The sequence below is a fragment of the Lepeophtheirus salmonis genome, chromosome 8, assembly GCF_016086655.4.
Source record: "Lepeophtheirus salmonis chromosome 8, UVic_Lsal_1.4, whole genome shotgun sequence".
NCBI lineage: Eukaryota > Metazoa > Arthropoda > Copepoda > Siphonostomatoida > Caligidae > Lepeophtheirus > Lepeophtheirus salmonis.
The window spans coordinates 15,388,963-15,414,675 of NC_052138.2; the positions used below are offsets into that span (position 1 = coordinate 15,388,963).

At 30.2% G+C, this 25,713-nt stretch overlaps 1 protein-coding gene across 1 annotated transcript in view; it reads right to left on the reverse strand.

The window, feature by feature from the left end:
- LOC121123165 (potassium voltage-gated channel subfamily KQT member 1) overlaps positions 1-24,596 on the reverse strand; it is a 135,020-nt gene extending 110,424 nt beyond the window's left edge. The window contains exon 1 of the mRNA XM_071890285.1: positions 24,243-24,596. The gene's annotated coding sequence lies outside the window, so the exon portion shown is untranslated. The remainder of the gene's footprint in view (positions 1-24,242) is intronic.
- Positions 24,597-25,713: the final 1,117 nt, after the last annotated feature.

Here is a 25,713-nt window from a genome sequence, read left to right on the forward strand (position 1 = left end):
TCGCCCAGATCTTAATAGGAGAAATGGTGTGCAAAGTGAGATGATGAGAAGTTGATACTTCGCGGAGGATATCCTGTTCTAGAGATGAGTCATGTACGAGGAACAGTTTGAAAAGTGCTGTATTTCCTAATCTATCACCCTCAGTAGAATAGCTTAGTAAATATTGCATATCCTCATAACCAAGAACCCTAATTCATCAATTGAATAACATTTATTGTTTCTATATCTATCTTCCTCCCTTGTTTGTGGCAAATCTCCTTGTGAGGTGTTGAAGGAATAAAAGATGTGAACAAGGCTCCATGGTCAACTCCGTGGACTAAAAAGATCCATGACGTCTTCAACTCTTACCTGAATTTAGTTGATCTATGGTGTATTAGAATAAACTTCTATATCATTTTATATACTTGTGTGCTCCACCTCTAAGGAAACGAGAGAATTGGCAAAACATAGTGTAATCATTTATCATTCTCACTCTGAAATTCAGTTTATATCAGTTGACCTATTTTCTCAAATGGCATAGAACATGATTTATCCTCTCTAACGAGGAATGCGAATAGTGTGACAGAAGCATGGATTAGAAACCGGCGATTAAGAAGAATGCACACTTGCATAAACTTTACTTAAGTTTTTATCAAAATTCAAGGTATTTTCCACCTATAGTATGGAATGTGGGCTCCCCGTTCAGGAAATTGCATAAAAAATGAGTGTCGCTTGATTTTTTCCTCCATGATACTTTTTGTCATTCCTAAATTTCTTATTTTTGATAGGTACTCCCTGTTGAGACAAAGAGTCATTTCAATTTGTGTATCTTTCTTTTAGATCGAATTTCTCGATTATCCATGTTACAGATTGAAGATATGAACCTCGTACTTCATTCTTTAACTCATGTCTTAAATTATTTCCACCTTTACTAAACTTATTTAACTTTCTCTTAAATCAACTATATAATTCAGTTTTTACTATCTCTATCATTGACTTAAAGAATGGCATCGCTAGCTCGAAAAGTGCCGTCGGCAATCCTCAAATTTTATTATATATAAAATAAAACAATTTATTTAAGTATTGTATTAAGGCGTTGAAAATTTTTGGGGCAAAGTCCCCGGAAGGATGAAAGCTAGGAACGCTCCTAAACTTAGGTAAATCATACTTAAACTCTACCATAATCTTTTACTGATTCTGACTCTTCTAGGATTTTGTGTTTGATACAATGTATTGGGGAAAATGGATACTTAAGACTCTTCTTGAATTTGTTTATGACTCGAGAGTAATTACACATAGATTTGTCAAAACTTATTCCAAACACAGAGTGTGCTTTTCTTAAGCTTGTTCTTAAAAAAAAAGTTAAGTATGGTATTGAAGGGATGAAAGAAGCGAACAAGACTCGATAGTCAACTCCGTGGACTGAGAAAATCCCTGATTTCTTCAACTTTTACCTTAATTTAGTTGATCTATGGTGTATTAGAATAAAATCCTATATTATTTTATATACTTCGTGTGCACCGCCTCTAAGGGATGTTACGTTCAAAGATGAGACCCCGTACTTCATTCTTTAATACTTGCCTTATACTATCTCATCCAACACTAAGCTCCTTAAACTTTCTCTTCAGTCAACTGTATCATTCAGTCTTTTCATTTCTATCATTGACTTCGGTATATCATACTTAAACTCTAAAAAAAAAATGTAAATTCTGGATCTTCTAGGATTTGATGCTTGATACAATATGGTCGGAAAATTAATGCTTTGGACTCTTGTTGAATTTGTTTATAACTCAAGAATACTTCTAAACAGACTCATCAAAAGCATATTCTAATACTGAAAAAAGTGTTCAAAAGCCTTGCGCTCATAGTGTAAATTTAGCCTAAATACCCCTTATTAATCTTCCTTAGTATAAAAATGAACTATTCCGAGAATTGTCAATGAAATAAATGGGATTAAATGATTGCTGTGGAATTGTATAGATTTAGAATGACATTTCTAAATTAGAAAGAAGATCATTTACTAAATGAAATTATAGTTGCACAAAAATTAATTATATTATGTCAAAAGTCTTATTTTTTTAAATTAAAAACATATAAATAATCTTTATTATAAATTCATTTCAAAATTAAATGCACATCCGCCCAAGAAATCTAGTACTGGTAATATATTCTTCAATTCAATTAATATTTCGAGTGCAAGTGGGATCGTCTATATAGATTTTTCTTTCTTAAAGGATTAGTGCCTGAAAATTATTGTTGCAGAACTACGTCTTGGGGTCCATTTTCTCGCGTAATTACATTTATTAATTTCCAGATTTAGGGATGTTGGCACTGTAAAGAGGACTGGAAACCCATATGCCACGACTCAACAGAATTATTTGTCCTTGGTAATCCCTGTGCCACTCTATCGTACATATTCCAGAGAGCTGGTGGATACCTAGCAACTCTTCTGGCTAAACCGTACGGTCTACCTATGTAAGTTTCTTCAAAATAGTATGCAACGACTCGCAGTTCGTTCAGAAAACTGTCAGCTCTTGGGAAGCTCCTGGAACCTGGTCCAGAGGTAAAAAAGTCAAAGAAAGTAGGCTTTTTGCCTTTAATCGAATATCTTCACTAGTTATGTATGTTTGCCTTAGTCCAGAAGTTTGGATATGTCTCCAAAGGGATTGCCCCAAATGAAAGAAGCAACCAACTAATTTTGTTTGTGGAAACGCATCCTCTGTTTCCGTTATAGTTGCCTTTTCAAAATATGACTGGATGTTTTCAGGATAGAAGACTCGCCCATGACAACAAAGGAAAAGTCAATTCCAAAATCATCTATAAGTCTCATGGGACTTATTGGGAAGTAATCCATAGAGATATGGAATTCCTGTCCCCCTAACAACTACACGGACGGTGAAAAGTTGGTAAAATATAGTAGGACAGACTTTAAATGTCCCATCCACGAACCAATGCTTATATTTGGTCATTAAGTCCAACATTTTTGTTGTGCCAAATATTATAATTCAATGTTCATCATCGACACTTGAATCATAGAGGAGAAATTGTTCTCCAGCGTTCGTTTTTGAAATTCCTCTTGAATGGGCCAAATTTATATTAGTTCTTAAGGAAGCAGATGCTTCTTCTCTTAAATTTTGGACATTGTTAGCACTAATTGCTCTTGTGGACTCGGAAGATGATTTAGCAGAATTTTTTATGGAAGTGTACAATTTCTTTATTTCTATTTTTTATGGGACTGGGACATGACAATGGCTCGATAAAACAGAAATGGGCACATCCCCATTCTGTGGACTCAATTGTGTCTTCACTCGACCTTTGCGATTTGCTTCGATACACCGCCAAGTCCAGGTTTCCGTAGATTTCCTGTCAATTCTATTTATGAATCCATCAAAGGACAAATGCCTTTATCCTCTTTTGATTTTCAAAAACTCCATAGTTCAGACTTTGAATTGTTGCTATGCTTTCAATTTGAATAATTATGAAATGGTGGCAATTCAAATATTTAATTATCAACAGCAGATACAAAATTCGCAGGAAATTTAGAATTTTGGGGGATAGTTACAAATTACTAATTCAATTATAACTATGCAGGGGCGTCCGTAGGATTATATATATATTTTGGAGGGAAAGCCCGCATAAAAAATTCTTCTGAGCCTAAATTTGATCAAATGACCTTTTTTCGATAATTTTTTCTTGCTCTAGACAAAAATTCCCCGAAACGGACTCCCTTTCTATGGTTTATATCTTAGCTCTAGTCAATTATAGAGAATAATTAAAAATATGTTACAAATATTTGAAGCAGGTCCTTTACATTGACTTTAAACTATTAGTATTAAAAACAGAATTAGGTGGATTATTTATGGAGCATTTTTTGTGAATGACGATCCCCAAATTTGATCTGCATGTAAAAAAACCAGTCTTGGAGTATTTAGTATAAGATTGTTTAAATAAAGAATAGGTTTTACTCGGGTAAATTTTTGCTTTCAATAAAATATTAACCTCTTCACTTATGTAGATTCCATCCTAATCGAGCTTAAGACATCATTACATGTATTCTTGCTATCTATTTCTTCTTTAACGAGTAAGTGCACTGTAAATGGCTATCAAATACGACAACAAGCATTTCGTTTTTTATTCATAATATATTTCATATATGGTTTTATAAGGTTCTCTATTATGAGTTTGACTAAAAAATTTAATTGATGTAACAACAATATCTTTAAATCTATAGATACATTAATGGCATTAATATTCTTTATATTTATTCAGAAAGGATATATCTCATCTAGACTAGGTAAATACCTTGGACGTACGAAATTGTGTATAGTGCGATTATTCTACAAAAACATTTATTAATATGGTAGTCTACTTTTAGTTACAATGTAACTTTGATCGACGGCATCCCCGTCATTTATGAATATTTTCAATCTATTTTCTTTAGTTAGGAATAAACATTATTTTTTTAATACTAAGTATATTTTTGTCATAAAAAAGTCATCAAAATAGTGGAGAAATAAGTATTATATTAAGAATAATTGGATATTATGTAATAAACATGAAATGATAATCTCAAAAACAGACTAATAACAAGATCTTAATTCGTCATTTATGCTGAATATAATAAATATAGAGCTTAATATCATGAGCTTGCTAACATAACTGAATATGATGACTTAAGTAAGCCTTGTGATTTTGACTATACATTTGAGATATACATCTTTGCAAATGTTTAAATGATACTCAGGAAATAAAATTTTCTAAAGCATTCCTATATTCATATTGCTTGAACAGTTTGTAACACAGACCAATATATTAGTTCTACAACTGATAACAGTAATAATTTTGATAACTCGCATGTCTACAATTACATTAATTAAATAGCATTTTCCTATAAAAATAGAGTTGAAGGAATCAATAAGATACAAAAATAAAATAACAGATAACTCATAAATAGGGAATTAAATTTTGAGGAATATCTTTTATGTTTTAATTTGTTTGTCCAACCAAATTGTAGTATTATTTTGTTACATTTTAGCTACAGTCTTCAATAAAACACATTATAATTAGGTCTTATGGAAAACATTTGGTTATAATCTATAATAAATTTATTAGTGTGGAGATCCTAGATCTTTGCAAGAGTAATATTTTTTAATATGGTGAGAAGCTGTTTCGAAAAAAATTCCCGACTTAATAAGTTTGAGAATTGCAACGACATTCAGATATTCCAATTGAAGTATTCGTAAGTCACTTATATTTTTTTTAAACACATAACGACTTAAAAGTTCCCAATAACAATTCATATGTAATAATATAACAGAATAGAATTGTCTTTCACATGTTTTAAATGACAAAATAGACTCAAAAGTAATAAAGAAATCAAGGGTGACCTTGAAGTGTTCAGGTTATATAATTCGCCATATAGACCGGACATCACAAACTCCATCGTATAAATGGAATTATATCAATGTGATAGATATGAATGATTTGAGCATTTCAGGATACTGAAGGACTCTTATCAATGAATGTTTTCTTAGAGTAGGAGACAAATCAGAGTTGACTTAAGGAGTAATGGACTCAATAATTTCATTGAATGAGCTGTGGATGGAGGATGATTATTCTGTGTGTATTCCTCACTGGGTCTTTCAGCCAATTATTCTGTCTTTTAATGGAACTCCTTAATTGTTAAAGAAGTATACGATGATTCCTTACAAGATCTAGAGGAATTGATGTGTTCTTGAGCATGGAGGCGATGATTCACAAGATCAGAAGTCAATAGTCACTATCAAAGATCTTGATGTGCAGGGGCATCTGTACAATGAACGATCCCTCCATTAAAGGAGACGAGATCCCTTGAACAGAGCATGAAGTTGAAGCAAGAATCAGACGCCATAAGACTAGATATCCAAAAAAATTATATTAGTTATTAAGAATGGAAACGATGATCCAGTATAACAGGATGCTTCGTAGGAAAGATCCATCTAACTTCGTTCGTTTATTTTTCTTTCGATGTTAGGAATACAACGGCAATTTTGATCATTTCAAACGGATTATATTGCCATTTTCTAGTTAAAATTGCAAGAAAATTTGGAATATTTTGACTAGATTTTGGAAAATAAGTAACGTAAAATAGATATAACTTTAGTTTAGGTTATCAATATTGTATTAATGTATTCATTTATGCAAGAAAGTCAACATAAATAAGGAAGTTTTTGATGGCACTAAAAATAGCTATGCAGAAAAGAAGCACGCTTAAAAGAAGCTTTACTGTAAAAAGTGCGCCCTAAGAGCCCTGCTGAAAAAAAATCACGCTGAAATGTATGACCGCCTATAAATATATGTGTGTTTAAGCTCTCTTTATCATTAATGTAGCCGCCTTTAGCGACAATGATGGATTCCAGGCTGCAACGGAAGGGTTGGCACTCACTGTGAATGTAGCTCTCTTTCATGGTTCCCAGTGATGACTGACAGTGGCTTTGAGGGCCTCGATGTTTAGATGAGGGGCACTGTAGGTCGTTCCCTCAACATACTCCCAAAAGGTGTAGTTGAGGGGTTGGCATCAGGGCTGTGGAGGGAAAAAGGGTTAAAAAAAGAGCTTCATAGGAGATGGTTTTCTTTCATTGCTGGTGTCAAAAGTAGCCTCCCCTTTTTGATAGGGATGTTCATCCTCGACAATGTTTCAGACTTGCTGACGGCGTAGAAGGTTGTCCTGGAGAAGCCAAACTGCTTCTAGTGTGCAAATAGGAGTTCGTCTATCACATTCAAGTGTCATTTTCTCGACTTGTAGGTAAGCTAGAGAGCTCAGGGTTTTTTTTTTTTTTTGTGAATAATTGTTAATAATTTAATATATCGAAATATGATTTAACTTTAACTACTCAACCTTAATTAATTATAGAATTATTAAGTGTTCTTATTTCAATGGACCACTCGGTATATGTGTAGAAAAAGTATAGAAAGATCCTAGAAATACTTTTTGTGATAACTTATTCTAAAAAAATTAACTTTTTTACTAGAACTGTTCTTTAATTTCTATTAAATAGTTTCAATTAATTAAGTGTGAGCCCCGCTATTAAGGATTCTATGTGGACAGTAATAATAGATTATGAAGCCATTTTTCTTTAGTCTTTAGTTTTTATGCGAGAAGTTGGGATAGAAAGAGAAAAGAAAAATATCCCATGCTTAGTGATGAAAATTGTATACATAATGGGGATGTTAAAAAAAAGAAACCGAAAATGAACATGGTAACACTAATAATTTAAAGAATGTTTTGGAGATCAGCTACAATGAGCTGTGACAAGAGAGAAGGGGGGGGGGGAATAAACTCCTATGTCAATCCTCAATTATAATCTGTGTCCAACAAGGACTTACAAATATAACTCTGCAACAAATCTAGGCTATACAGTCCCAGTATTACGACAGAACGCACGCTCCTTTGACTTAATCAATAACTCATAAATAATATTAATAATAAGTAACAACTCATTACAAAATAAAGGAAGAAAGAAGATCCACTGCAGATGTACTTGTTTAAATTGAGTTCAATTTTTCATTTTTTTATCAAGTATTTAATGTGATGATGACTTAAATACCAAATTGTGTGGCTTTAATATAATTCATACCAAAGATACGTTATCAATAAATTTACGCTTTTTAGACTTTTATTATTTCACCGGAACGAAAATAAACTTTGTAAAAATAGAGAGAACAGAAAGAATGTATTTTTCTTTATAAATAGATGGAACTTTTTATTCACTTTTATTTTTTGACCAACTAGAAGTATTTTTTTCTATCTGACTATTTAAAAAAAAATTCTGTAATTAACTTCTTCAGAAATAGTTGCACTTTTTTGATTAATTATTATTCTAATGAGATATTATTTCATTAAGATATTAATTAGAGGATTGTTTTTATTTCAAGAAAATCAACCATATTTTTTTTTTAACATTATGATTCCTTTTCGGCGACGACAGCCTGGACAAAGCGGTGGAAATTGTTACAAGCATCAATTATCTTATCCTTCAGATACACAGCCGACTCCTTCTCGCTGGTTCCCTTCAGCAAGCCCTAATACTCAAATAATGCCCTACCAGAAATAGTCTGGAGATAACTGATGCTTACCACCTGCATTGCCACACGTTTCACTGGCCCCATTAAGAGTTCAAATCTCTTTTTCCTTTAGTTTGACATCCATAAGTGTTGATATCTGTTGCAGTTGACCCGTATGTGTCACCATTTCCAATGTTTTTCATTTTGTCTATATTAACATCTTAATAAATCTTGTTTTATGTAACGACCTCAATTTTATATATAAAACGTGCTATTTAACCATTTCAGACCTACAAGGAATTGAAAAGAAAGTCAAAGATAATTATAGTCAATTCTTGATCTTTTTAGAGCTAATTAAAATATTGTTTCAAATAACTTCAATAGGTTGGCCGAAATTTGATGTGACACTCGTGCCCCTCTGGGTGTTAACAGTAACTTTTTATTATGTATAAACAAAATACTGAAGTTAGGCTATGGAGTCGAATTCTTAACATTTATTAATTCTTCTGATATACTTTTTATTTCTAATTCAAATATATAATACCTGGGACAATTCATTTATACTAATATATTACATGTGAAACATAATGAAGCAATTTATATCTCTTACCAAGAATAAAGCAAGATTACAAGAGATACAAGTTTATCGAAACAAAGTGAAATTTTCAACAATTATTTCTTATATTAGGCAAATATTAAAACACCAATAAAAATTTAAAACTATTTATACATAAAAAGCTTATAATAGGTAGAATATTATTTTATTGAATTCCAGGAAATGACTTATATATCACGAACATAAAGCTCTATAATAAAATGTTTTATATAAAATTTAGTGATCTACTAATATTTTTTCTGATATTTTAGAAATATCTTAAATAACATGAAAAATATTACAATGACGAATGAATCAAAATATGGCATACCAGTGTCCTGTCGATGAAAACCCGTAAATGAAATAAGAACCCTTCAAAATTTGATCGTCCACCCATTAAAGTAATCCTTAGGTTATCAAATATAATAAAAGAACTGTTGAAAATCAAAGATTTTCGACTCTACAAATGTTTTTAGAATTCAAATTGTATATAATTATTCATTTAAATAGACTTCTTTTACAACCTCAAAATTAATAAATATTTGTTTGTTTTGTTATTTTACTTTATAAAAATATTTCAAAAAGAACTATTTGCACAGTTTTGTTCTTTGTTTTTTTCATATAGGTTAAACAATAAAAATAGATATTGCATTAAAAAAACCTAATATATAATCAAAGTCAATTTAATTACTTTAATTGTTGATAGCTGTTTGATGTGAGAGACAAATAGGAAACAGTTCAAATTTTACTCACAGTGACACTTTTTAACCATTGTCCTTTCCTTCTACATATATATTTAAGGTTTCATCCAAATTTGAAGGTGATGGATCAAGGTTTCGTCTTCGGGAGTGAAACTTTTGTTATTATTCAATCAAGACCCTTTTTATATCAACAAGCTGTTATATGGTTTTATGTGAAGAAAATGAATTACGGCCATAGAAAAGAGAACCTTCTATATTTATATAGCATTGGTGCAGGTATAAAATTATAATAATATTCAAATAGATATATATATTTTTTCATTATGTATTTTAAAACAATTTACATCAAAATAGGTGAGAATTCTTCTTTCAGAGGAAGATGATAACACCAAAGTGATTAGTGATGAAAATCGTGAGTATTTTTTAGCTCACCCGTTTTTTTTTTTTTTGAAAATTAGTAATCTAAAGAATGAATTTCGTTTTCCTAAGCTGTTGTAATATTATTTAACTCCTAACAATTGAACTTCCTTTTCTATAACATTTAATTACACCCAAAACCTGATGGAAAATTTGTGTGGGCTCATAAAAAAGTTATCATTATAAGTCATTGTTGAACTCAGAGTAAAATTGAAGCTTCAAAGTCGGAGTAATTCTTACCAATATCCTTTTTTATTTCCATCTCTTCCTCATAGCTGCATATAGCTGATCTAATGAAACGTTAGCTAAGCTACTCTCCTCCAAAACATTATTCGAACTGTCTAGTGGAAAAGTAAATTATCGCGTAGACCTAAACTTTATACGAATACTGATCATGGGGTCTTCGTTTTCCCCACTTAATTTATGGCTTTTTGATAACCCAGATAGTTTGAAGAATATTTGGTGAAGAGAGTAGCTTAACTGTCATGACAGTTAATTAGGTTAGCTTACAGCAGCTTTGTTAGGGCGAGGAAGAAAGAAATAAACACAAATCCCACATCATAATGATCAAGAGCATAGGTTGGAATTATTTAATTGCCGATTCTTAATTCTACTCCAAGTCCAATAAGGACTCACGCTTATAATTCTCCAACCAATACTCGTTGTTACTCCTTCATAAACTCACAGAAACACGTTTACAAACATATTTCAATATTAATTTGTTATTTCTTTAAGAATAAAAGCAAAAGCATGATAACAGCTAGAAAGCAAACAAAAAAAAAACATCTTCCATTGGTCAACTTAAAAAAATGTAAGACACAAAGAAACATAATTTTCTAAAATGACAGGCATGCACTCAGTTGGAACCATATTAGAACTGGGGATATGTGAAAAATACAAAATGTCCTTCAATTATTACAAAGATAGATTATTTTTGGCACAAGAGCACCACGTTTTGTTCATAAATTCATATTTTTCACTCCTTCCTTGTTGACATATTGATAATAATAATTCGATAGAGTTGTTTGTTATATGTATATATTGAATTAAATTTGGATTTGACGATGGCTCATTCATTTATGGCTTAATCACATATTTTTGAAGCATAGAAAAAGTGTAGGGTTGTTCTCAGAATGTTTTTTGACAAAAATTTATCTCATGTTATAATTGATTTTTAATATATAACAAATGTTTGATATATACATCTATAGTTGATACATTTATTAGCACATTTTAAATAGATTTTTTTTAATGAGATTATGTCGGCATTTTTTGCTATCTATGCGCAATAAATAATTGAAGAGTTTTTAAAAAAAATTGGCAAAATCTATTTTTTTCATGTGAAAGTAAACAGACATCAGCTCTATTTAATAATGTTTCCTAGAATATAGTCTATATAGATATAGTAATGCATATAACAAGTCAATGGTCATGAGTCAAGACGTTTAAACCCTGATTAGCACAATTTTTTTCAAAAAGAATAAAAATGAATTATATGCCTTGTATGATATGACCCTGTGTAATTGTCGAGCTCTGACTAGATTTCTTCTACACACTCGTATGAACATAAGTAGTGTTGAAAATCGTATATATTTTGGGTATGTTAAAAAAAAGGAGACAAAAATACAAGAATGTTTTTGAGGATAGCAGCTTAGGTGTTATGACGTTTCATTAGATCAGCTACAATCAGTTTTTACGAAGGAGGAGGGGGAGAAATAAATAAACATGGGCATTGACAAGTATTACACCAATGTCGATTCTCAATTCTCCTATGATTCCAAGTAGGACTTAGCAGAGTTTTTAACTCTGCAACAGGTCGTCAAGGTTACTCTCCGTCTTTTATGAGCACACACGAATGTTCAAACAGGTTTTGAATATCATTAAATGAACAGAAAAGTCACTCCTTTTCTGTTAAATACTCTTTAGTATGTCAGCTGAAAAAAAACAAAAAAAACGGGCGAGCTAAAAAATATGATATTTATTATTTGTAAATCATATCCAAAATTGTATTTGGGGTACACGAAAATTAAATTTAAAAGGGATATCCTATAGTAATCTGTCTTAGGACAGATTACGATCTTGATCTCTTCTGGAAAAATCAAAGACTCTACTGGATTTAAATCTCTATTGTAACATATACATATCTATTGGGCGTGCATTCATTTGAGTAGCATTTATTTCAGGGAGGGTTATCTTAGCAATATTCATTTGACCAAGTATTCATTTGTGCGACCTTCATTGTAGGAACGTTTATTTCAGCAAAATTTTCATATACTAAATGTTATAAAATAAATTATTTTTTTACGTCATCATCCACAAGAGCAGTGTTCAAAATATTAGAAAAAAATTTTGTAGAAGTCTGGAAGGAGCAACTAAGACTCTTCTCGGAAGCTTATTTGGAGGGATTAATTTGCATACATATTGAGTGGGATGGCATTCAAACACTTTGATCGATGCGTCCTCTATGAGTAGGATCTTTAAAAAAGGATGAGCATTCTCTGATCATTTCCGTTCTCCAATGTTATGACAGTAAACCTTTATTTCATAAGCTATTTTTGACTTGATTCAAAAATATATCAGTTGTGTTATGTTCTTTTTATGAGAAGGGTGTACGGGAGTTGGGACAAATCTTTTTGGGTGATCTTTCATCACATTGCCAGCTTCATTGAATGTAGAAATATTCATCATTCTTAAAGGAAAAAATAAACTATAGATTCTCCCTATCATTAATGGGTTTGAATGCAATCCCACTCAATATGTTTTGTAAATTCATCTCTCCAAATGATTCAAAAATAATCCAATGTCTTTACCTTCATTTGATTATTGTTATTTTCAGACTTTGCATGCGGGCTGCCTCTTGAGGATCCCTGTCCTCACAATTCGCATATTAGAGTTGCTGCTGAAGATAACTTGTTTATTTGATTTTGATAAGTCATCAAAACAAACAAAGGAGAAAAGTTTTTAGAAAATAAGCAATATATTCAATACATATTGACTTATGTATTGAATATATTGTAGGTACATACGATCCTCCTTATTGGCACGCTAAACAAACAAACAAATAATAATGATCTATATAGATATCCAAAAGGGAATTACACTCTTACTTTCCTAATGGGAAAGTAAGAGTGTAATTCCAGCGTTATAGACGTTACATTCATGGAGAATTTTGGAAACTAAGCTTAACATTAACAAGCTATTGATTTGAATTAGAAAGTTGAGTATACATATTTTAGTTAGACATATTGATGTAAAGATAATCCCGCAATAATAAATTTTATTAATTACTATTAGCACGAATACGCTATCTTTAAGATAGCCAATTAAAAAGATGTTATTTATATTTAGCTTGTTTATATTAAAATTCTTAATTAAAAGGATCTACTATAATTACATAATAGGTAAATTTCTATTGTATAACCTCCTTGGATACAACATTTTTTCTTGGTTTCTGTCCATTTGTTGAAAATAAAATCAAACTTGTACACCCTTATAACATTCTTGAAAATCCAACATATTTGGGCATGTGAAAATACTGATTTTGGTAAATATAAAGCAATTTTTTCAATGTTTGACATTGTGGTGATTTATTTGTTGTCATTGTCATATATAGCTTGCCATGTTCCTTCTTCAACAAAATTGAAGATTGAACATACATACTAAGATTAACTTGCTAATTCGCTTCTTCCTGTGCTGTAGTAATAAATATAATTCAGGTTTTTTTTATATTTGTATGTAATAAACATTTTCCCTTTTTTCAATTTTTTCCATTATCCATTTTTTGGATATTTTTATTTCTTTCGGTGCATTTTCGAATTTACAGCCATAACTTAAAAAAAACTTTGAGACACAGGGAGTTTATCTTGTTTTATGAAAAAAATCAACTTATTAGTGAAAAATTTAGCTTGACCTCCAGAGCCTAGGAATCTGGTCTAATCAGAATTAAACATAATTAACGTACGTTACTTAAAATTCTGAACAACTTTTATATTATGTCAAAAGTCTGTATCTGTCTCCGTTTTTGAAATAAATGCATTTTTATCATTGTTTTTCAAAGTGAGACGCACACACACCAATAAATTATATAGGATTTATATTATTTTAAATGAAGGGTATATTAGCCTTGTAAGTATTAGGGTTTTCAAGTAATAGATAATTTTCATGGGTACAAAGTTTCTACGTTTTTTTTAAGCATTGTACTTTTTCTTCATGTTATTGGTAATGATAAATTAGTAATTTGAAATATGAATTTTCTTTTCCTGAGCTGTTGTCATTATTATCACTGTGTAGTAAACTTCTTCAATTATATTCAAAACCTGATTCAACATTCATGCGTACTCATAAAAGACTGAGAGTAACCTTAAGCATCTTTTGCGGAGTTTAAAAGCTATAAATTTCCCCTCCCAGAGGGAAAAGTATAAATTTATAAAAATCTTTTGATTAGCATTTTTTTTGTGTGTGTTTATTTACTATTTATTTGTTCTTTTATAATGATTATATTCGCCTGTTTTGGTTAAATAAAAATACATATTTAATTATCCTTAATAAACAATTTTGCAACATAAAAAAAAACTGTCCTTCAACACTAAACACAAGCTTGAATGCTTTTTAATGTTCCTTTAATTGATCTGATGGAGTTGGAAATAAACATTATAGTATCACAACCTAGAAATTGTCTTTTAAGCTGGGCTGCCCGAGTCATTTGAGTCTATATACCCTAAATATATATTTAATTTATAGTTATAGGTGTTATTAGTTATAGGTTTTAAATTATTGTGCTCCATATAAAGAAAATATTTGGAATATAAGATATTTTACTAGATGAACAAGAAATGAAATGGATCAAAATCTATCTATTGCTTATAAATTCATAAGTTTTGAAAAATAATTTATGTACTCTTACCCGAAGAACCATATTACACACAACATATCATTCCAATTGTTCACTTTACACTTATGACATTAAGTATTCACAAGACTAAGGAATGAACTAGGATGGCTAGTGGCTATGCTCTGCTCCATATAACAATTTAGACTTTATGAGTCTTTAGAAATTGGGATTGAATAGACTATAGAGCACGTTTGAAATTTGTGAAGTAAACTTATGAATTAGTTAACTTTATAAGTCTTCAAATAAATTAATATAAAAATACTTTGTCTTAATTTTTAACCTCTTCTTTTTTTTTTTTTTTTTAATAACTATCATTAATTGCAAGTAATTAAAAATATCAACTTTTTTAAATACTGTACTCTGTAATTCATGGAAATTTCATTCAATTCTCTTTATGTTTAAGAAAGTTGCGCTGTTTTATTGAAATGTCATATTTTATTAGATCACAGATTTTGGTGCAGGTTATACCATAAACAGTACCAAGAAAAAAAGGTGTGAAATTTTGATGATAAATTGGTCATCACTTCTTTAATATTGAAGTTAGATACATTATTTTGGTATCAAAATGTCTTTTTTTTTATGTGAATCTATTAGATAAAACAGGTTTAAAATGAAAAAATAGAATTTGAAATGTACATTAAGTATATTTCCTTCTCTAGGAACGTCCAAGGCGCAAACCTACTCAGATTGAGGGATTTTTCTCATAATCCATTATGAATTAAATTTGTATTCTTCAACGAATTATTCGTAATAAACCTTTGGGTGTCTTGCAAATTGTATTTAAGGCAAAACTAAACCTTTGAAAAGTCGTATTTCTCCAAAATTCATTTGTGAGAATTTTGCAAGTTGAAAAACTTCAACTTCTCATCTACTCAATTATCCGAAAGCTCATAATCAAAATTGTTCGGATTAGCTTCCAAAATCAGGATTGTGTGCAAATTGTGAAGAGTCGACATTTTTTAAAGTCAATGGACACATTTGCATCCTTTTGTGATAAAAAGGATTTAAAAAAACTCATTTTCTCGAAACTATATTCCCACAGTTAACCTCTCATATTTAGGTCACTATTACTCAGCATCTACTTCGATTCACCCAATTTTGGGCCTGCTTATAGTGCAAACATTGTTCTAGGTGCCTAACTTCCAAAAATTTATATTGAAGACTAGGTAATTATACTAGGCTCTGTTATTGGTGTCAGAAGCTAAATTTGTCATTTTTGTACTACGGATCCACAAAATCCTCCTAGGATGTAAATTTTTATGAACACCTGAAATTGGTATTTTGGCACCTTTAGTTTGACCTAAAGTCTGAACCTGTGTAGTTGTAAGAAGTTATGTGTCCTTAGTACTTTGGTTTCAAAAATGTACCTTCCAAACCTTACTTGTCCAATGACAGCCATTTTGAATATTCATTTAGTCATTATCCTAAGTATTATGGATTATAAAATCATTTGGGTATGACTTTACATTAATTTTTCTCAACTTATGCTGAATTTCATTCATGATATTCAACGTCTGAGAGTGTGGTGGCCTGTCATAAAAGGCTATGTTTTCTCGTCCCAAAAGAAAAATAAGAAATTAATAAATAAATTTTATTTGAAAGTGGCCATATCGGGGCCAATATAAGACTCTTAAACTAAATAAAGGTTCTTAACGATATCTAAAACTCTTGAATATCTTAAGTCATCCAACAAATTCTAATAATAATCCCATAATTGATTCAAATATGTATTTGAAAAATTGGCCTGCATGTATCAATGTGTAAAAAATATTTTCGGGTGTTTTCCAATTCTTGATTTTTGTTCGAGTTTGTTTTTATGTTTTCAAAGACAGTTGTTCTACTTAAATACGTAAATATATGTATATGTAAATATACTTATAGATGGAAAGAATTGAGCAATATTTATCTTATCAACAATATAAATATTGTAAGTCAATGTTGTCTTTCTCTTCTTCGAGGGAGAGAATAATTAGGTTGTTTAATCAGTATAGTAGGTAATTATGAATTGTAATCAACCTAATTCAGAGCTGAAGACTCGTATTTAAGTCGTATTTAAATATCATTAGCCTACGACTAAGGCTCAAAGTTAGTAACAGACTCGAACTTTAAAGATTCGAATTGAATAAAACTTTTTTATCCTTTGATATGACTGGATTTTAATATTGATGATATATGAGGAGGTTTGTAACTCCATATCATTTTTTAGCATGCAAGTTTTTGCTTTTTGGCAACTTAAACAGAGCAACGAGAGTACATCTGAGTATAAAGTGTAACCATATGCCTGGATAAACGACATCGGAATCCTTGCTAGACACAGAGTGGGATTTGTCCTTATTTTTTTTATTCACTGATACTGGCAGCTAATTTAATCAAACGTCATACCAGCTAAGCTGCATTTTGTAACATATATTTTCTTAATTGTCAGGGTTACAATGTTAATTTGCATTTTTCGTACTAAAAATGCTTACGATTTATAGCCCTATATATTTTTTTTGGGGAGCAACATTATAAAGGGGACTCCTTTTAAATTTATTCTTCTTGCGCGCCAAATACAGTTTTGAATTTAAATATATAAATAATAAATTTATCAAATAATTATATTTGCCGTATGATGGCGTCACTTTCGATCGTTTTCTAAACAAACTAATGTACTTATGTAAACAACACCCATCCCTCATTATTCCCAATATAAAATATCTCGATAAGAAACTTACAACACAATTTGTTTGACGTAAACTGAGAACTTTTTTGATGACGTCATAATGGAGCCAAGTTCAATGTTACTGACTAGTGTTAACTCATATTATTCCAAGATATTGCAACATATACTTATGTTATTTATGCTCCCATTTCCCTTGTAAATGATTGAGTCTGCCTTGTAATAATGGCAAGAAATATGGCCATAAAACTGATAATGGAAAAAAACTGTATGAAATACTTTAGAATTAAAATTTAATGATATCAGAGGTGGGTAGAAGTATTTATACAAAACTTTATAACTGTATAATTTTATTTTTTTGTAATTGAGCAGAGGCTATTTGACAATAATAATTTGGAAGGACCACTTTTGGACACTTTCTACTCGATTTGCCGCCATTAGATTTAATCATAGAATCCAGGGGACGACGAAAGTCGGAGAACGCGCAGGCTGTCATTTTTGGTCTGGGCTTTTGGGTAATGTGGGGACTGCATGGCGCAGGCTTGATAACCTTGCCACATTCACGCCGTTTCACAACGGTCTACACCGTATTTCTGTTTTTACTTTGTGGATGACTTTGCATCGCTGCTCTTTGACCTTCATTCAGAAGACTAAGAACGCAACTTATTTTATAAGTAGTGTTTTTAAAAAACACAACATTCAGTTGAAAACAGTCCGTGAAAAGATTACGTGTAAAACAAAACCTGTGAAAATACTTCCGCCAACCTCTATTTTTTCCTATCCTTTTTATTATATAACAAATTTTCAGTTCATATTTATTATTTTATAGTCATGAAAAAAGTAACCCAACACTATTGTTTCTCACTTATTCCATAGTTCGTCTTGTATTGTTTTGTCTCTTATGATGATTGAATTAGAACTTGAGACTCGGAACTCGAATTGCACTTCATTCCGGCTAATCTGTAGCTTTACACTCTGTTTTGACTCAAAGTGAAAATTCCAGTAATTTCAGCTTTCTTCTTTTCGAAAAAGTATCATTTTTTATAAATTTGAATCTTAAATGTTGGTTCTTCTGGTTGTACCTGAATGTCAAACCATAATTATACGTTAGGCACTGACTCCAAATTTGTTAGGTTATTTTTCTTTTGAAGATAGGAATGCAAGAGAAAAATTAATAAATTCGAATGGATAATATTGACATTAATTTATATTATTAAAGCAAGAAGGACTGTTTCTGTCTGTTTTTGAATTGGTCTCTTATGTATATTATATTATATTCATGAGTATTTTCAATGTAGGTTAAGATGTGAATTAAATGTAAACACTGCTATGTTCAAATGAATTTGGTTTATTTTTATAAATGAGCACTCAAAAAACTAAAGTACTTATCAGTCATGCCCTCATATTATTATTATTTTTCCAACTTTTATTATTATTATTTTATTCTTGAGGAAAGAACACGTCATAGGAATTGATATAAGTATTGGGTAGTTACGTTTGAGTGTGCTCATGAAAAACGGTGAGTAACACTGAGGATTTCGAGGGGGAATATCTTTTATATTATTAAAGCAAAATTTAGCCGACGCCTAATTACTCCAGGCATTGCCGAGTACTACCGTTAGTGTATAATATGGAATATTTTGACTAGATTTTGTAAATAATGTATCCTGAAATGAAATAAACTATAGTTTTGGCTATCATTATATGTAGTTTTAATGTATTCATAAATCCATGAAAATCAACAGAAAAGAAAAGAATAAGGCGGAAAATACCCTATTCTAAATAAAAACTGGGTAGAAAAAATCCCTACTGAAGAAAAATCATGTAAAAAGGAATGTCCGCCAAATTTTAAACTCAGGATGGGGTGTGTAATTGAATAATTGGTTGGGGTTGTCAACATTTCTTCCATCATGGGATAAGTCTTGTCTCAATTGTTGTTAAAATACGAGAGTGGGGTAAAGTTTTCGATCTCAATGTAAAAATGGTAGAACTCATAAATAAAAGCGATTCACACCTATCTCGCATCTGTTGACAATTTTTTACTTAAGTTTCAGACTTTTTGGACGCGCAATTTGTTATGTAACAGTCGTTTGAGTGAGTTGAAGTGATTGCTTTTGTAAAAATCGAGTATCAAGCTGTCATAAAATATTTATTCTTGAAAGTGTAACCTTTAAATAGATTTAAACAATAGCAGACATATCAAGGCTTATTCTATCACAATGTGATGCGTCTAATTCGATACAACTCGGCGTAATTTAGCCCAAAAAAAAAGTGTGTCGTGAACAGTCATTTCGCAGAAAAAAGCACCGAGTACTATTTGGTGTGGTTACATAGATGGGAGCATCGCAGGAAGAATTTTGTAGAATTACAAGGAAACTATGTTGAAAAATAAAATAAAAAATCCTAAAAAAATGCCTTATGTCCTTTTAGGTCGGAAACATTTCAGACCACTTTTGTAGACAGATGCTCTTCTGATAGATGGTATGAACATTTAAATTCCTATATTTTTATATATAAAAAAAATCGGAGAAAACAAAAACTCAACTTTAAATGCATTTAAATAAGATGGTACCTCAAAAATGGATATTGTATCTGTATATGCCATGTCATACTCATTTTATGTCAAAATAAAAATTTAAATTATTACTTTTTTATTCAAAACGACTTTTGTATGTTCAACAATAAGCAACGAATGAATGTTATCATATTTCATTATTAATATGTTAAATTTTTAAATCCTACATTAATAAAAAGGAAATTAAAATGGACACATGTGGTTCATCAATATAAAAAAAATCTTGAACCAAATCAATAAAAGAAGAAAGTCTCAATTTATTTTTTAATTTAATACAGCTTCATATTTAATAGACATATTTGAGACATGGTTATTATTCAAATTTTTGGAATGAGTTATGATACTCATTTGATTTAAGTGACTTTTATTGGCCTCACGATGATACATTTTAAATAAAATCTATCACAGGGGCGTCCACAGAGAGTGGGCTGGAGGAGATGTAACTCCCCAGGGATTTATTTTTTATTTTTAGCTGAAAATTTAACATTATTCTTTTTTTTTTCCAAAAAATTTCATATTTGAAATTTAATTTAATTTTTTTTCCAAAAAATGTAATATTCATTGTTTTTTTTGTTTTTTTCAAAAAATTTAGTGTTCTGTGAAAAGCTATGGATTTTTGAAATTTTCCTACAAAAAATTTAATTTTTGTGAATATTTGTTGATTTTTGATATTTTTTACATTAATTTAATACATGAAATTTAATTTTTGAACTTTAACTCCTACTAATTTACAGTTTTGTGTGATCAGATGAGGATTTTTGAATTTATTTCTAAAAAAATTCATTTTTTTGATAATATCTATGATTTTTTTTTTCAGAAAAAATTAAAATTTTTGTGAATAACTGTGGATTTTTGAATTTTTTTACAAAAAAATTCAATATTTGAAATTTTTCCCAAAAATTAACTTTTAGAAAAAAAAGTAAATTCATATAAAATCCTGTGGACGCCTTTGGTTCAACATTCCATTCTTACGATATATTTTGCCTACTTTAAGTTCCATTTTTGACACACCAAAAGTTTATATTAGAAAAATTGGCCAAAAAATGAAGAATTTATGGAAGAATCCACAATCAATTTTGAGAAAAATTATTCTTGCTTGCTTTTGTATATTTAATTCAAGAATAGAGCTCTTTTTAAATTGTGTTTGTACAAAGTGTATGTTGATGCACTCATTCATTCTCATGAATAAAGAGAAGATGTTTTGAAGCAAGTGCATGTTTAATTAATAAATCTCTGTGTTACTAATAATAATTAACTTGGTGCATCCCATTGAAGAGTTTGAATCGATTTATATATAGATAATTTGATGTAAGAAGAAAATGAGAAAACCGGTATTATTCTTTTTTAAGCTATTGATGTTTCATAAGAAAGGAAAAGGCTAATCTTGCAACAAAAAGTCTTTTATCTTTGCAGGGGCGTCTGCAGAAATATGTTTTGTTGGGAATCTTTAGGAAAAAAAATTAAAATTTTTAATTTTTTTAAAATTCCATATATATTCACAAAAATTAAATTTTTTGAAAAAAAAAATTAAAAATCCAATGTTATTCATAGAAAATAATATTTTTGGAAAAAAAATTCAAATATTAATTTTTTGCTACATAATTTGCCGGAATGACGAAAAAAATTCTAATAAAAACCAAAAATTCCTTATTTTGGGGGGAGCCCCTTCACCCCTTGCCTAGCGACAATACTCTCCGAGTTTAAAAATTAATTTAAATATACTTTTAATAAAAATAATGCATAAATAAATGCAATAGCCTCTTAAAGATGGGAGGAAGCAAGAATTACAAAAATGGATGTTGGTAGCAATAAAAATCAAACTCATTATACTCTTGTTATTGTTCCTTGAATTTAATCTTGATGTGCCTCCCATTGCAGTCAGCAGTGCCAACTACAATAGTTTCATTTTTATTTTTTTTTGATATTTCCATAATAATTCATCTTAATTTACATATTAATAAAGGATTAAGTTATGTATAAATTGTAGAAAAATAAACAAAAAAATGCAAAATGAAGATACCTCATTTTTTGAGAAAAAAGTTGTACACTCATTTCTTGTTTTTACACAACATTTCAAAATGAACACTTTACAAGGCCGTAACTTTTATTGAATCCCGTAACCTTTCTACTAAAAAGAGAAAAAATGCATAAATTTTTATAAAATATGAATTCTGCCCTGACCTTCTAGTCAGTAGATAAGGTCATCTTGATCAGTCATTATTGGGGATCAAAGACATGCTGTTGTTAAATATTATAAGAATTAAAATATGATTTCAGAAGTTGCATGGCGTTATAGGAGATTCATTACTCGATAAGGAATGATTAAAATTGTCAAAAGATATCAAGAAACTGAAAACCTCACCTCAAAACTAAGGAAAAAAATAATTTGGCAGGTTAGGACTCCAAATGTGATAAAAGTTCATCATAAAGTATAAGAATGCAAGGATGATGACTAAAATCGTTGAAGAGGATCATAAAATGAAAATATACAAACACCATCATATAATAACGGAAGCTTCTAAAAAAGAAAAAATGAAAGATAACCATTCTTCTTCAAAAGATCAAGCACCTAGGTGATTTTGTATTCACTATTGAATCTGTCTGGAAGAATAACCTAGCATGGAATCAGAAAATAATCTAAAGACGAGTTGAACCTACTTCTGTAATGGTCCGAGTGCTGTATTCCCCAATGTTGTGTATCTTCCTTAGGTTTTTTGGTATGGATGTAAAAATCAATTCCAAGAGCTAAATGGATGTGGTTTTGGGGCTTGGCGTAAAGCTTTGGTTCATTACAAATACTGCCATGGATAAAAAATATGCATTCCAGCCGTATTCTACGCCCTGCTATGGATAGGAAACTCAACTGTTCTTTGCATCAAATATGATATTTTGGCCCAGATAAGTATTGCCCCTTTCTCTTCAGATTTGAACTCACGGGATTACAAAATATAGAGATATCTTGAAGTGAAGCTAAATCAATTTAGCTCGGAAAGTATTAATTCTTTAAAAAGAGTAATTGTCCAAGAATGGAGATCAATTCCCAAGAGAACTATTTGTGATTTATGTATATCATTTAAACAGCGATTGGAGGCTGTAAATTAAAATAAAGGTAGATAGATTGAAAAATCTATGAATAATGCTTAGTACTTGTTACAAAAATTATTCCTGGTAAAATTTGTTTGGTCCATTAAGTGTATTGGAAATGACAGCTTCATTTTGTAAACGGTTATCTTCCAAGATGAATGAGGATTAAAGGCATAAAGGATAAATCTTCACTATAGATATGTATCTTAAGCGTTGGGCCTGTCCTTATTTAGTTCAGTCTCCGTCTGGTTCAGTTCAGTCCTAAAACTTATGAAGTTCGGTCCTTTATGACGTCCATCAACTTTATTTCATCTTTTTAATCAGTTCTAGTACTGAGAGTCCGAAGGACTGACAGTCTTAAGAACCGATCCCAATGACTGATAAGACCTATATTAAAATTGGATTGGGCTGCATTGAATAAGTAAGAATTGACACAACAATATGAATGTATCATAATTATCAAAGAACATACACATGAACGTTATTCGATACAGCTCATCCCCCGTCAAAAAAGTTTTGGCTTGAGGCATTTCTTCAGATTAAGTTAGTTTTTGAGCCATCTCTTTGATTGAGATTTTCTACTGCGTGTTTTTATAGGAGTAATCATAATTTCCATTATACAAATGAAATGGTTTGTAATATGGTATATTGATATATGTACGTACATACAAATAACTGTAAATTGCAAAGGGAATGAAAGATTTAATGATAGCATTTGGTTCAGTTGTGTTTGAAGGGAAATATATAATAAAAAAGTACATGGCACAATATTGAAAATTACAGCTGAATTAATTATTCATTTGGTTGGAAATTTTTCAAAATTTCCCTTTTGCTTACATATTAGAGACAATTAGTATGATTTTTGTCTCAGGATCCCGTTTTCCAGGGATTTTTCGGGGTGTATCTCTACTCGAAATTCCTGGGAAATCAGGGCTATAATTATAGTTTAATACTATCTGCTTTCATGATGGAATTCATTTATATAATGATTCATGAAGATTCACTTGGAGTAAAGTTTTTAACGATTCATATAAGCTGCTGTGCAATTGATGTACAAATATGGTATAATTATACCTTTTAACGTAGAAAAAATTAATTATTTTTTTATTTTTGAACAACTGGTTTAAAATTTATGTTTTTTTCTTCTTTAAATACATATAAAATAAAGTAATAAAAAATTACAAAATATTTATTATTGACTATCTGATCCCGATATTTCCCAGGATACTAAAATTGGTTTTTGGAGAACTAATTGAAGGATTAGTAATATATTTAGATTGTTTTTACTCTTCACTTACCTTTACTCGCGGATGTTCATCTCCACAGAAGGATGACAACTATATTATTGTTTATGTATATCTTTCGTAATTATTGTTATAATTAATTTTAATGACACATCTTTGTGTTTTGTTAACAAATGTAACTTTGTGCAAATTTCAAAAATTCAATGTCACAAAAGAAACTCTATCAATCAATCACACTTTCATTTACACAACGCTCTACGAAAATAATCTGCTGTAACTAACTCTCGTCTTAAGGATTTATATTTTTGTGAAAAAATCACCTTCTCCGAAGAACCCCCCTCCTACCTCTTCTTCCTCCTCTTGCGCCGTGGGTGACGGTGGTATCCTACTTGCTGTTTCTTGTAAGCTGAAGGGAAAGTTCCCTATGATAAATATATATATATATTTATATTTTAAAAGCTACAAGGAGAGTAAATGGCGCTCTCTGAGAAGTGTTTTTCTTCTAATACTTTTTAAAAAAGAGTCGACTTATAGATATCAACTTTGTTATTTTTACATTTCCAATGCCTCAGTTGACTTTACTCTCAATATAGTTGTTTTGTTATAATCATCTATTATGTATGTTAAAAATATGAATTTCCCACTATTTGTAGACTAAACACTTGCAGTAAACAAGTCATTGCTTGAGCTCCCCTTGTTTTATCAAGGACTTCTTAACATCTTCAAAAGCTCTGTACTTGGGAATTCCAAATATAGACTTGTTTTTGAAATTTATTTTCAAAATATTATTTAATAGTAACCCAGTGATAGTGACATAAATCGTATCAAATTTTTAGATGACCCCTTTTTTTGGAATTTGTAATCTGAAAAATGAAATTTTTGTATTCCTTCGAGTTGTCATTATTATTTAATTCCTGAGTTGTGAACATCATTTCCTAAATAGACTCAATTATATTCAAACCCTTTTTGAACGTTGGGGTGGAAATGAAAATGAAGGTAATCCTAAGAAATCCAAAGAAAGTATAAATAGTTGGGTAAAGGAAGGACGATACTGTTGAAGTTCAACAGGTTTAAAGAAATAGATAGTTTTATTTACAATTGGTATATTGTGTATTAATAGTTTCAACTCTATTAGGCATTAGAATGTCCCTCTTGTTGTCTTTTCATCAATGTCTTTGCAAGCACATGGTTTTTAAATAAATATGTTAATGTATTCATTGGCTTCCTTTTTAAATGAATTACATATTGTTTAATACTTACATAAATATACATAGGAGTACAAGGAGAAAAGGAACGAAATAGACTTCGTCAGTCTTTGTCTATTTTCATATGTATCCTTTTAGCAATTTTGTATTTGGACAATAGATATATATTAACTCCTTTTCTGAGCCGGTTATTTTAAAAAAAATATATATATTACGAATAAAGTGCAAGGAGTTAATAAAAAAACAGAGCTGTTCACAATCAGTACTTGAACTTAATTTGTTAGGAGTTATTATGAATGTAAATTCTGTTTGGACTCAGA